Here is a 12780-nt window from a genome sequence, read left to right on the forward strand (position 1 = left end):
AACGCTTTACTGAGCCAAACCAAACTCTCTGTGGATCCCTTTGCTGGCATTTCAGCAGCTCAGCTTTGAATCAGCCCTCTGTTTCAGGCAAATGCTTGTCTCCTCTCAAGAGCCTTCCATTGTTCATTTCTATTGCTAGCTCTCTACTTGGTGTTGTTTTTGTTCCCTTCCTACCCTGAGTTGTTACTGCACACTTTTTTCCCAGACGGCCATGTTCAGCTCTGTTTACGACAGGAACCAGTTTTCCCTTCTCGATAAGGTCCCAGCAGACTGTAGCAGCTGGAACAGGGCAGGCAGGTGTTCCCTTTTCTCTGCTGCCTTGTCACAGTCCTTTTCAAGAAAATCTATAGTGAACAAATCGAGTCCTTTTACAATACACTGAAAATTAGTCTTTCTTGTATCTGCAGTTTAATTCCCTTTAGGTAGTGAATATAAGTAACAGAAGGACTCCTATATACTAGCAGAGTGCTCTGATCATTGAGTTACTTGATAAAGGAAGGAGACTATGATTTCATTAAAAATGACTGCTTTCAGTCCCTCCTGTTGTAAAGTTCAGAACTTCAAAAGGAGGCACTCCCCGCAACTAAAATGCCTAGTTTTCATAGTGAATGTGGTTTCAAACTTCTCTGTAGTCTACCTTTTGAGAAACTGATGCAGTAAGTTTAAGAAAAAAAAAATAAAATTGGAAACGGGAAATTCATCACTCCCCGCTAATTTTAACTCCATTGTAGTACCTACTGCATAATTTAGTCTCAGTCAGAAGATTATAATAAGCCACACAAGCTTGATTAAAAGAAATGTTGTACGTATATTACTGTACAGATTTATGTAAAATACTTCAGAAGATGCATCATATAGTAGAAAAATAGGCACATAGTGTTTGTATATACAAGAGCTTATATAACAAATATCTTGTCTAGGATTTTTAACTTTTAAGCTGCGATACTGGACATAAATGTTCATATCTTTAGTGGTCTGTTGTTGGTCTTTAGTGACCTAGTGTTGATGAGCTATAAGCAATGTTATATAGTGTATTAAAGCACAAATTTAAAATAAAATACTTTGTGTTGTTCTTCTACGCTCAAACCTCAACTGTTCAACAGTTTAACTCGTTGAATTTGACCAGTATATGGGTTAAATAGATGTCTGGGTGTGGGCAACTGTGTGGGTAAGAGTGTGATTTTAAAAAGAAAAGATTGGCTGGAGACACAGAAAGTGAGTGTAAAGCCATTATTTTTCAATAACAGAGCTGTTGCTTAGCTTGTTTCGTATTTACCCTTGATTACCCATGATTGTTAGTTCGCCAGTCCAGTACAGGAAGTGATACCAGGTCTTAAAATACGATGTGTTTATGTCTATATAATATTGGAGGATTAGCTGTACTGTGTATAGTGCAAATAAGGAGGGAAAAAAATAAGTCTGAGGGAAAGGATCCCAAAACTCTTGTCAAATACCCTGGAAGATTTCACAGGGAAGACTGCATAAAAGGTATGGACTTCATTCAAAAGAGCTTATATTGCTATCCTTAGTGGAGATAACACTTAGGGCAGTATCCTCTCAGAGGTGACTAACCAATGCAGTACAGAAAATCAGATGAATTAGGAACAGATGAAAAGAAAGTGTTTTTATTTAATCTTGGCATAGGAAATTTACAGACATTTTTTGTCTCTTTACGTTAGTTATTTACTTTAAAAACGTGCAGTGGTGTTGTCTGCTTCAGGTGATGTGAATAATCTGGTTTTATTTGTATTTCATTTTGATGTGACTGGAGAACAGATGACTTTAAAAATAACTATAAACGAGACAGTAGTTGCCCGGGCATATATGACTATAAAACACAGGCCTGAAAACTGCCTCAGCTCGCATCATGTTCTGCAGAGTTTTGATGGGATAAACATGGAAATCACATACAGATCTCTGTGAGCCTGGTCAAGGGGTGGTCTGTACATCACAGACATTAGCAGAAGTAGGAACATCTTCTAGGGAACATTGTTTATGAGGAAGGCTGTTTGGTATACAGAGGATATTGGGGAGCTTGCATACATCCCAAGACAATCTCTTCTATTAATTCAAGCTTGCAGATTCTACATACAGGTAGGCTGAGAGTGTGGTCACAAGGAGCAGACCCATCCCTGGTCAGCTGTGAGCACCCCTGTAACATCCCTGTTGTATAAACATTGAACTGTGCAGCTGCATGGAAGCCAAAGACTGGTAAATGTTAAAACTCCACACCTACACAGAAAAGGAAGCTGCCCTAGTCTTATTCCTGGAGGAGCAGGTCAAATCATTAGCTGTGACTTGAATCATATCACTGTTGTAGTTCACCTCAGTATTTCTGATAGCACTAAGAAGGAAGCTAAACCGTGGCAAACCAAGTTTTTGAATGTCTTGGGCATCTGAAGGAATTGTATCCTTTTTGTCCTCCTGGACCTTCTGAATTTGAGACTTCTTAGGACAGTTATCTTACCTCATGAATTAGAAGCCAGACTGGAACTTACAAACTCTGTTCCTTGAAGCTGTATCCACACCAAAGAGTTCATTTAAAATGAGAATGCTTCTACAAACAGATATGAGTAAGGTGAAGCTGCAAAAGCATTGCAAATATGAAAATAGGTAAATTTCAATTATTCTAACTTTAATTGCTTTGTATATTTCAGAAGGATTTTTTTCTGGCTTTTTTTTCCCTTTGTTTTCAGTGCATCACAAGCAGAATTCAGATACAAAAAATAATATTTTCTAAACTAAATGCTTATTATCTCTCCTGTAGAAAAAAAACAGTGTTCATTCCAAACATCACCTGCAGGAAGAAGATTTAATATCCATTCTAATAACACAGAAGCGGCTATACACATTCCCATTGACTCTCTGGTGGTGATGGATTCATAAACACAGCGGGACACACTTGTGGATGTTCTCTCTTAATGTGATCTCAATTTATTGGTGATGGAGTGAATGATTCAGGGATGAGCAACTGGCTTCACCCATCTCCTGAGAGTAGAATGTTTGAGCTCTTCAAATGTAAAAATCTCTCTTGATCTGCACAGGAAACGAGGAAAAAAATACTGTTTCTCATCCCATTAGTGTTCTTTCTCTTACTTACATTCTTTGCTACTGTTGGATGGCAATAGTTTAGTGGCTTTCACAGAAACTGTTTCTGATATATGTCCATGTACAAGCATGGAAAAGAGCACCATATATGTAAAGAGATATCATACATGTAAATTCCTGAAAGACCTATATTTTGTTGTCTTCCAGGTAGACCCTAAAGTAACCCAGACCGGATTTTGTGTTGATAAGCCTTTCTTATTCTTAGTTAGCTGACTTTTAATATCACTTGGAGGCCACAACATGGTTCATCACGACTTTAGACATTTTCTAAGTACCTAATAAGAAAGAGGATATAAACAGAAAGGCAATAAGATATTCTAAATCAATTAAGGGCAAGGTAGTAACGAAGTGTGGAAGTTAATTTTTTCTTCTGTGTTTGGGGCAGACTGGTTCAAATATGACATTTTCTTTCAGCCCTGCTTGGAAATATCATTTTTTTTAAAAAAAAGTGGAAATAGTGCAATAGAATTTAAAATTATTCCTAGAAAGCCACAAAATATTTTGTTTACCAAAGTTCTGCAAAACGTTAGATATAGTTTACAGCCTAGAAGGCCCTTGTTCTTTTTGCAGTCTTTTTTTTTTTTTTTTCCTGTCTTGTCCGCCCCCTTCCCCCCTCCAGTCATTTTGGAATAAATGTAAATTATAATGTTTATTCTGTTCTTCAGAAAGATACCAGCAAGAAGGGGGCACTTCTACTTCTTAAAAAAATCACATTGACAAGCTATTTTCAGCATTTATTCTCCTGGATATGTCTCTGCCTCTTGGCTGTTTTCCCAAAGAACTTGGAACAGATATTCCTGTTTGGAGACCTTGCTATATGTATTTATTGGGGGGAGTATGCCACCTCAGTTGATCGGTGTCTGTACTATAAGAGTGGAGGTTATTTACTGTTCCTGAGCCTACAGACAAGGTTCAAAAGATTCTGCAGTGCCGAATAGGTGGTATTACTTCTGTTCAGGATAAGACATCTTCATCTGGTCCTTAAACTTCTTTGCAAAAGATGTTTAGAGCCCGAGTGCCATAACTTGATCTGAAGAGGGAAAAAAAAAGAACTGTGATAACACATTATTAAATATTTCAAACGATGCTTCATCTGTCAGGAATTAGGTAAAATTCTAGCTGCATTGGTTACTCATTAGGTAATCTGCCATGCCCTGATCTGTGATATTCTTCAGAGTACTCTTATTAAGACATTTGCGTTGTATAGTTCTTGAGAAGTGATCTTAGTGAGTAAGTAAATTGGGTCCTATTCAGTGGATGAGATTTGGAGTCTAAAAATATATTTTTATTTATTAAATGACAAGAAAATCAGGACTTATTTTCTTATGTAATCATGTATTTTTTAAATTCACAGTTTCAACACTTAAATTTTAATGTCTATGGCGATAATTCTAATTTTAAATAGATGACTAATGCATCTAGTTTTATGAAGATCTGATAATTACATATTAAGACTTACTGAAAAATTAAGCTCATTTTTTATAATTATAACTCTGAGGATTGGTTTTGGGGCCTCCCTCTTGAATTCTTCACAATAGCTTAATTCCATGGTTTCCATTTTGAAATATACACATCGGCAGCTTTTCTCTGAACTTTCTAACTCAAAATTGTATTTGCTCGGAGTATGCCAAAAGACATCTCCATTTCAGTTAATAAGACAGTAATAAAAATGACTTTTTATCCATGTTATCTACTTAGTTAATGGATATTTGTGTTTTGTTTTGGTTTAGGTGGTTTTTATTGTTGTTGTTTGAGCATTTTCTCTAATTGTTTCAATATTTTATGTAGATTTGCTGTAGCTCATCTGTTACCATTTCCCAGATGAAATGTTAATTAACCTTCCCCTAATAATCCCTTTAGAAAATTCCCATTGTGGGTGCTCATGGATAGTAAAGTCTGGTTTATCATTCAACTCAATATAACTTTTTAATTTCATCCTTAATTTCATCCATCACCAAGGGAGACTTCAAATTAAAATTATTAAACTGCCTGTCAATTAACAGGAATGTTTGAATAATTTGTCATGTACCCAAACTGATAGGTACATACTCTGATTAGATGATTGTTCTTCATGCTAGACCAATACACTATGTTGAAAAAGCCCATTTGTATGCAGACACATTTTGAAATCTTGTCCATGATGGTTACATGCCCCAATAAGCACAGTAGTATCCAGCTTCCAATTCAGCTTCAGGGACGCAGACTTCCATGCTACTTGCATTGAAAGATCATATCCATACTGGAAAATGGCAAGTACAACTCATATAACTACTAAGAAGTTATGTGTCTCAGCTGATAAATGCAACTTGTTTCAGGCCTGTCCCCACTCACTGTTTCTTGAAAGCATTTGGGTGACAAATTTATGGCAAGTACTTACTGATAATACAGTACGTGGAAGGGAATATTAAAGGATCTCTACTTTTTCTATATAAAATATATAAAGAAATGCCAATAGGCTTTGTAATTCTCTTAAAAAATCAAAGCAAATAGAAGACCAGTCACAGATGTCCCACACAGAGGAACATTTTTCCTTTTCTACCAGGTATGTGGGACAGGGACAGGCTTCAAACTCATAATCTGGTTTTGATGTCACTCTTGAAAAGTTCATAATGTGATTTCACTGTAGTGTTTCAGTGTGTTAAACTCTAACCTACTGTGTAAGTGAAAGCCTTTTAACAGACTAAAATCACAGCAACTGCAATACATCCATTGAATAAGAGGATTTTATTTTTATTTTTATTTTTTTTCAAAAATGAGTTTTTAGCTTGAGGTTACTACCTCCTGGATAGAAGTTAATGTTTGGCAAATAATACCTGGTTGAAATGCAATTAAAATCACTCTGCATAAGCAACTACCTTTTTTTTTTTTTTTTTTTTTTCCCTCTGGTGTCATATTTAAAGCTATAGCTGTACATTGTACTTTAGGAGTTGATTTGTACAACACATCCAGAGATTTTGATTGTAAAAGCAGATAAGCAAGCATCTTGGTCCTCCAGTGTCTGACAGTAGAAAAATACCCAAAAAGCAATTAAACTGCTATCTTTATGTGTGTCAGCACTCAGATTCAAATATTAAAGACAGGGAAGAGTATACTTACTCTGCATTGGTCTTGTCACAGAGAGAGACAAAGTGAAATGCTAAACTTCTTGCAATCTATGTGAAAAAAAGTTGGGAATTTTTTGACTGAAGTTGCATAAAAGTGTTTTTTTAGCAGCATAGCCATTCTTACCAATAACCTTTGAGCTTAGAGACATTTCGTTGTTCGTATGCTGATCTAGTTTCCTCTGTGTCACAGAGGAATTTAGGGTGAGGTAGCCACACGGACAGAATCCATGACAACATTTAAAACACAACTCTCAATCATGATGACTGTAAGAAGGGGCAAGCAATTTCTGTTCTTAAGCCTCTATTTTAGGGCATCCTTGTACATTCTGTACATGATACCCTCACACCAATGGAGATCTCTGCCAAGGTCCAGTCTGGCTGGTTCCTCCACTGAAGATAGGATACCACTTCCAACCCCCTGCTGTGCCCGGGTCCTGGCTGATGCCCTGGATCCACAGGCAATGGTTCTACTGCAAACTTGACTTCTCCACAGTGTCAGACCTCTGTGTACAGCCCTTCCCCCCCAAAACGGTTGCTATTTTCACTATTTACTGTTTTCTAACTTAGGTGGTTTCCCTAAGCCAGCAATAGCCTCGTTTCTTACATCACACAGGCTGGTTGCTTTGACTTGCACACACACAGCAGCAGGTCTTGTCCCTTGAGACTCCCAGACCCCACAAGCTGTCCAGCAGCTGGCTGGGACTTCCTGGTCCCTCCAATAACCAGTTCCTCCAAGGATCTCACCCTCAGAGACCCACACCCTGCCCCAATTCCCAGATCACTTCACTTACTTGACAGCTAATCTGGCTTGCCCTTTGCTAGCACTCACACACTGACTTGCACACCCAATCTTGCTCCAGTCACTGACACCGCAAACACATGGCTCTGACCCCTAGTCTGACTCCAGCTGCTCTCACTCAGACATCCATACACACATATGCACACCAGAGAGTCCCTCACACAGGAAAATAGTTAGAAATGGAGTTTAGTAAGAAGATAGGATGGCCTGTGTTGCTCAGGTGTAAGGCATAAGGACAAGGGTACCCACCAGCCAACGGTTTACAGGCAACTGGCCCTTTTTATACCCTCACCCCTCCATTTCACCATGCTTGTTCCTCCCCAGATCACCTATATCCATCCCCTACCTTTCCTTTGATTCTATTCCTACACATCCCAAAGTAAGCTTTGGGCAATCCCACAATGTGTCCCATACCCCAAAGTAGCAACAGCCCCTCAGCACCTTTAGCTCTAATGTTTATTCATTGATGGATGTCACACCTGGACCATAGGTCTGAGGATCTCCTGGGTCAATCCTGGGAGGGATCTGGATTGGGTGGCCCTTGCTTTGAGCCCTTAATTTTTGTTCTCGCCTGCCTTTGCACCATTGCGCTTCTCTGGGCTTGTGCTGATAGGCCTTTGATAAGATGATGGTGCCTGTGATAGGACTGGCATAAACCCAGCAGAGTATTATTTGGATTCCCCCGCCTCCTGCTGTTCCTGTACTCCTTTGCAGGTGTGCAGCTGAGCTTTCATCACATAACCCAACACACTTATTTGGGACAAAGGCTGCCCACCCAAATTGAGTGTAAAGTTAACATAATGAAAAGATATGTGGAATACAAGTTTCTTTTATAAACATCTTGTGAATAACCAGAAAGTTAAATGTCAGAGAGCTGTCAGCAATCTGACTATTCCTGTTGGCTTTGGTTTATAATGCACTATGTTTCAAAAAAAAACACTATTATATATATATATATTTTTTTTTTTTTTACAGTTTCTACCTGTATTTGTACCTCTAGAAATTCCCAATTATATTGTAATTAACTGCCTTTTAAATTTTAGGGTATGTCTCTTACTATGCAGCATTTAAAGTACAAAGGCCAGATAATTTGTCCAAGATCTGGAGGAACGCAAAGGGGGAATTTAGAATGACAACAAAAGCACTTAAATTGCAGATATTGAGAGAAACATACCTCCCAATACAAGTAACAAAATATTCTGCATGGACAACAGAAATAGGTACGTGTTTTTTTGAAGTGGGGTAGAGGGAGGCAGAACCCATCTATTAAAGACAGAATTGCTAGAATTAAACCCTCCACAACTAAAGATATTTACATGAAACCTTTTTTGTTTCACTCCGTCCATAGAACAATGTTTTAGAGAGGCTAAGTAGGTCCTACTTCTCCATCCCATTGTGAAACAGAGACAGTCTATTTTCCAAGGATGTTTCTCCCTCAGATGCTCGAAGCCAAACCTTTCACTCTGATTCCTTATGCTCTTACATTTTCCTCATAAAGGAATTAATGGAGCAAGAGGTAGTATTAAAGGAGAATATTACACCTCCTCCTTAAGGAGAAACTGAATGAAGATGATGTACCACTGTTGGATTCTTCTGTAGCTGACATTCTTAGACGACAGGAAGATCTAGCTTAGACATTCCTCACAAGAAATGGAAGGTACATGTCTAATGTGCTTTGCCAGTTCAAAGCTAAGGATCAATAAAAAACTAGAATTAAAGAAGCAATACCTGATACATTCACTAATTCACTTTAAACACCATCAGCTGCAAAACTATGGTTTTGACCATCTTTTGGAAAATAATCTTTTCCTTGCCTTGCTTTGTCTTGGAGTTGACAGTTTCCTCAGGAAGAACCAGGGGAGGGAATGAAAGATTATGGTGAACTGGCAGTATCCCAAGGTCCTCACTAAGATTTATGCAATTTTTATGGTAGGGTTTTTTTTTTTTCTCCTCAGTCTTAAATGCACCTAGAGGTCTTCTGGTATGTTTTGTATCAGACTGTTTCCTTCTTTTTGGCTCCCAGCTAAAGTTCGTAAATCGTACAATTTGCTAGCCTCACTTGAAGAAAAGGACTACTGCTTGCTAGGGGTATTGTTTGAGGGCAGCCAAGGGGTGTCAAACGTTTGCTCCATGTAGTATTCTCAGGGCTTCAGCTACAACAGATTAGCAATAAACACTTGATCTCTAAGGGACTGTTACAAGCTGAAAAAAAGCTTAGACCAAGGCTAGAACAGATAAGTACCCAAGACCCGCCCTAACAGGTCAACAAAGACTGGAATTCTTTACTAGTAATGTCAAAAATCAAGTACACTCTGTTATACCTTTATTTTAAACTTGAACCAGTTAAATGTTCTGCAGCAGCCTGAAAAGTATTCCAGAAGATTCTCTCCATTTCCGTGTGTTTACTTTTGTCCCTCCTCAGAGCTAAGCAATGTGTTTTTCTGATACCAGAGTGCCTCCTCTGACCATTAGGTATCAGTCTGGTGTCAGGTATCTCGATACAGAGATGCAAAGCATCCTTCCATTAATAAACTTGCTAGAATACTGAATTTGAGGACATGGGGAGACTTTTACTGAGAAATCCTTGGAGAAACACAGCTGAGTGAACATTTGGCAAAGCCTGACTCAGTTGCTCTGTACTGCTCACCTCCAAATCAATTTTCCCAGTTGGAGAAACAGTCCATGTGTGCCAAGATCATTCAGAGAGCAAACCAACACATAGGCAATATGGATAATTGAGGGCCAAACTTGAATATGTGCTTCAACTGGAGTAAAAAGACTAATTTAGCCCTGGCTTGGTGGACTCTAAGTCTCAGTTTCTCTTTTACTGCATGACTACTTTAGTCACGGAGCTGTCAGACCCTTTGGGCCATAAAAGGTTTGTAGGGTACAAATTTGTTTTGATGGAGATTTGCAATATTTTATGGTTCTGTTTGCTTGCAAGCATTCTAGATAATGTGTGACCACATTATTAAGGTCACCACAAACTTTTCAGCCTAAGTTCATTGCTGATTTTCCCTATATAGGTCTTTTAGACCAGTTTTCAGCAGCAGGGTGAACTTCAGGCAATACACCCAGTATGCAGCACATTAATTATATGAACAGAAAAAAACAATACATTTGCAGACCAAAAATACATTCAGAAAGAGTTATATCTGTGAGTAAAAGTATCAACAAATTAAGAGTTGTAAATATTCTAGAAATGTAGCAGTAGTTTGCAAAGCAGAATTTCTAAAAGCCAGGATATTTCGAGTAAATGCAACAGAGAAAGCAATAGCAATCAGGAAGGCAACACAAAGGAAGAATTAATACTGTGTAACACAAAATACTTGTCAGCAGGAACAGCTGGTGACCAAATGAAGATGGCTGGGACTGGGAATTACCTAACTCTGCCAAAAATAATTATTCCTGATTTTCCCTTTCCTTCTACTCAGTACAAGCAGAAAATCACATCTCCCACTTGAAATCAGTCAACCAGCTAAACAAGCCTGGTCTGTTTCTCAGTACAAATCCCCAAAATGAGCAGGTAGCCTCTAACCTTCTGCTCTCCAATTACTGACCTCTTCTCCATATTCCCTCTTCACCCCTTTTAACAATATCCCAAGCCTCACATATAGCTCAATTCTTACTGTTTCTTTTGAAAACTGCTAGAAAACTTCTTTGTCTTTTTCCTCTGGGGCTTCTGGAGTTAGTCCTGAAGTGCAAATAGAACACTCTTATATTGCATTCAGCAAACTGAGAGGTAAATCTGCTTTTAGCTGCAAAGAGCACCAAAAAGGCTACTTGTTAACCTGCTCAGAATTTTCCTTTTTTGAGTGGAAGAGTCAGAGGCTAGGGTCTACCAGCTTTTCTGTTCCTTCTTTGACTGAATTCTGATACTGAAGGAATGGAAATTTTTATTTCCTTTTTTCTTAGGTGTTTTTCATTCTAGAGTTTTCTAATAACAAAATTATGCCAATAACATAGCCATGGTGTTAACCTTACTTACCAGTTTTACAGATTTTATTGGCAGAGGAATTAGAAAAACCTTTCAAAGCTCTGCTTTTACAACAAAGATGTTAATTGTAATGCAGATAGAACATGCTATAGCTTAACCTCCTCTTAGCTGTTCTAGAGACAGTGAAAGCTCCTGTCATATGACAAAAGTACAACCATATTCTTCCTCTCGATTTATTCATGGAAGTGGCTGGATTAAGCCCATACCCATTGCTATCTCCTTTCTGTTGTGAGATTGGCATTAACAAAAAAGTAATACCTCTTTATGTTTGTCACCATTTCCCTGCACTACAGAAATGCAGAGGTGATTCTAGAGGAAGTCAGAGAAAGAGCCTTGTGCAAGCATCTGGTGGAGAGAAGGGTAGTTAAATTAAATGGACCAATAAGTACATTTATTTTACATGTTTTTATTTTGGGTATTTGAAAAAGGCACCAAATATGAAATGGGGGGGAGGGGGGAGGACCTAATTGCAATGAAGTATAAAAATCTGAACTAATAAACAGTGCCAAAATATAAGTGTGTGATTAACCTTATTTAAGGCAATAGGTTCCACTCCTGTAAAAGGCAAAAGTTACTGTTTAAAAGAAAGAGGAAGGATGAGGAGGAAAATAAAGATTGTGTTGCTCATAAACTGTGAGATGAAGAAGAGGTTTGGAAGTCTGACGTGAGCTGAGACACTGCTCCAGCTCTCCTCTGTGCTGGATGTGTGCTTCTTTTAACACATTGGTAAAGACCTAGGTTAGCAGAAACTTTTGGCTAAGTAGCAGTGTTTTGATAAGAGTATCTAGCACAGTGAGGAATATTCACTGAGCCGTATAAGGCATGGGTTGTGGGCTGAAGGAGAGCAGTGGTTACCTAAGTCAAATGCTGCAAGATTATCTGTATTCCCAATCAGGCCTGGTTACGTAGAAAAGTTTAATCTATGAGCTAGATGCTCCTACATGAGAAGGAAAACAATCATCTGCTGAATTGGTAATTACATTATTAAAGGACAGGACACTGAATACTTATAGCTACGCTTCAGAAATAAAGTACTGTACACTATGTGGTTTGTTCACATTAACTGCCTGATTTCAGTGGGAGCAGTCTCTTTCTATCTTTAGAATGGTCTCTTTTTTTTTTTTATTTTTTTAAAATGTAGTACAGTGGGAAAAGTAAAAGTAGTGTTTCCTTCTGACTAGTCACCATCATCAGAGTTTTTTCTCCTGCTGTCCGCAACTGAAATTCTGTTTTTGTTCAATATTTAAGTCACATTATCATGCCTAACAGGCTGGTAAACAGACAATGGTTTCATTTTTCAAAATTTGATTGGATAGTGTGTTCATGTGGATGGGTGTTTGCTCAAATTAAGTCTCCTGTAAATTAAATTCTGAACTCTACCCTAAAAGCAGATATCCTTAAAGCAGATGCCCCCTTCTGGGAGGCAGCTATACATTAAGTGAGCAACATGACATCCATGATCTTCTGTACATGAACGCAATAATCCAAATTTCACTTGAATTTCCCATTGCAGAAAGAGATGTGCATTAGATTACTTATTTATTTTTGCACTCTAGTCTACTTCTTGTCTTTGATCTGCAAAGCTAAAAAGACATTATGGTTAAGTTTCTTGCACAGCTTATCTCTGTTCTAAGTATATGCACAATATAAATATTAAACAGAAGTTCCAAAAATCTCTTATGATATCTCTGTAAATGCCACAACCAGCAGTCAGCATAGTGTGCAATATTTCTAAGCTGTAAATGCCATGGAGCTCTAAAGGTGATAACTTA

The sequence above is a fragment of the Charadrius vociferus genome, unplaced genomic scaffold (assembly GCF_000708025.1).
Source record: "Charadrius vociferus isolate BGI_N301 unplaced genomic scaffold, ASM70802v2 scaffold285, whole genome shotgun sequence".
NCBI classification, from domain to species: Eukaryota; Metazoa; Chordata; class Aves; order Charadriiformes; family Charadriidae; genus Charadrius; species Charadrius vociferus.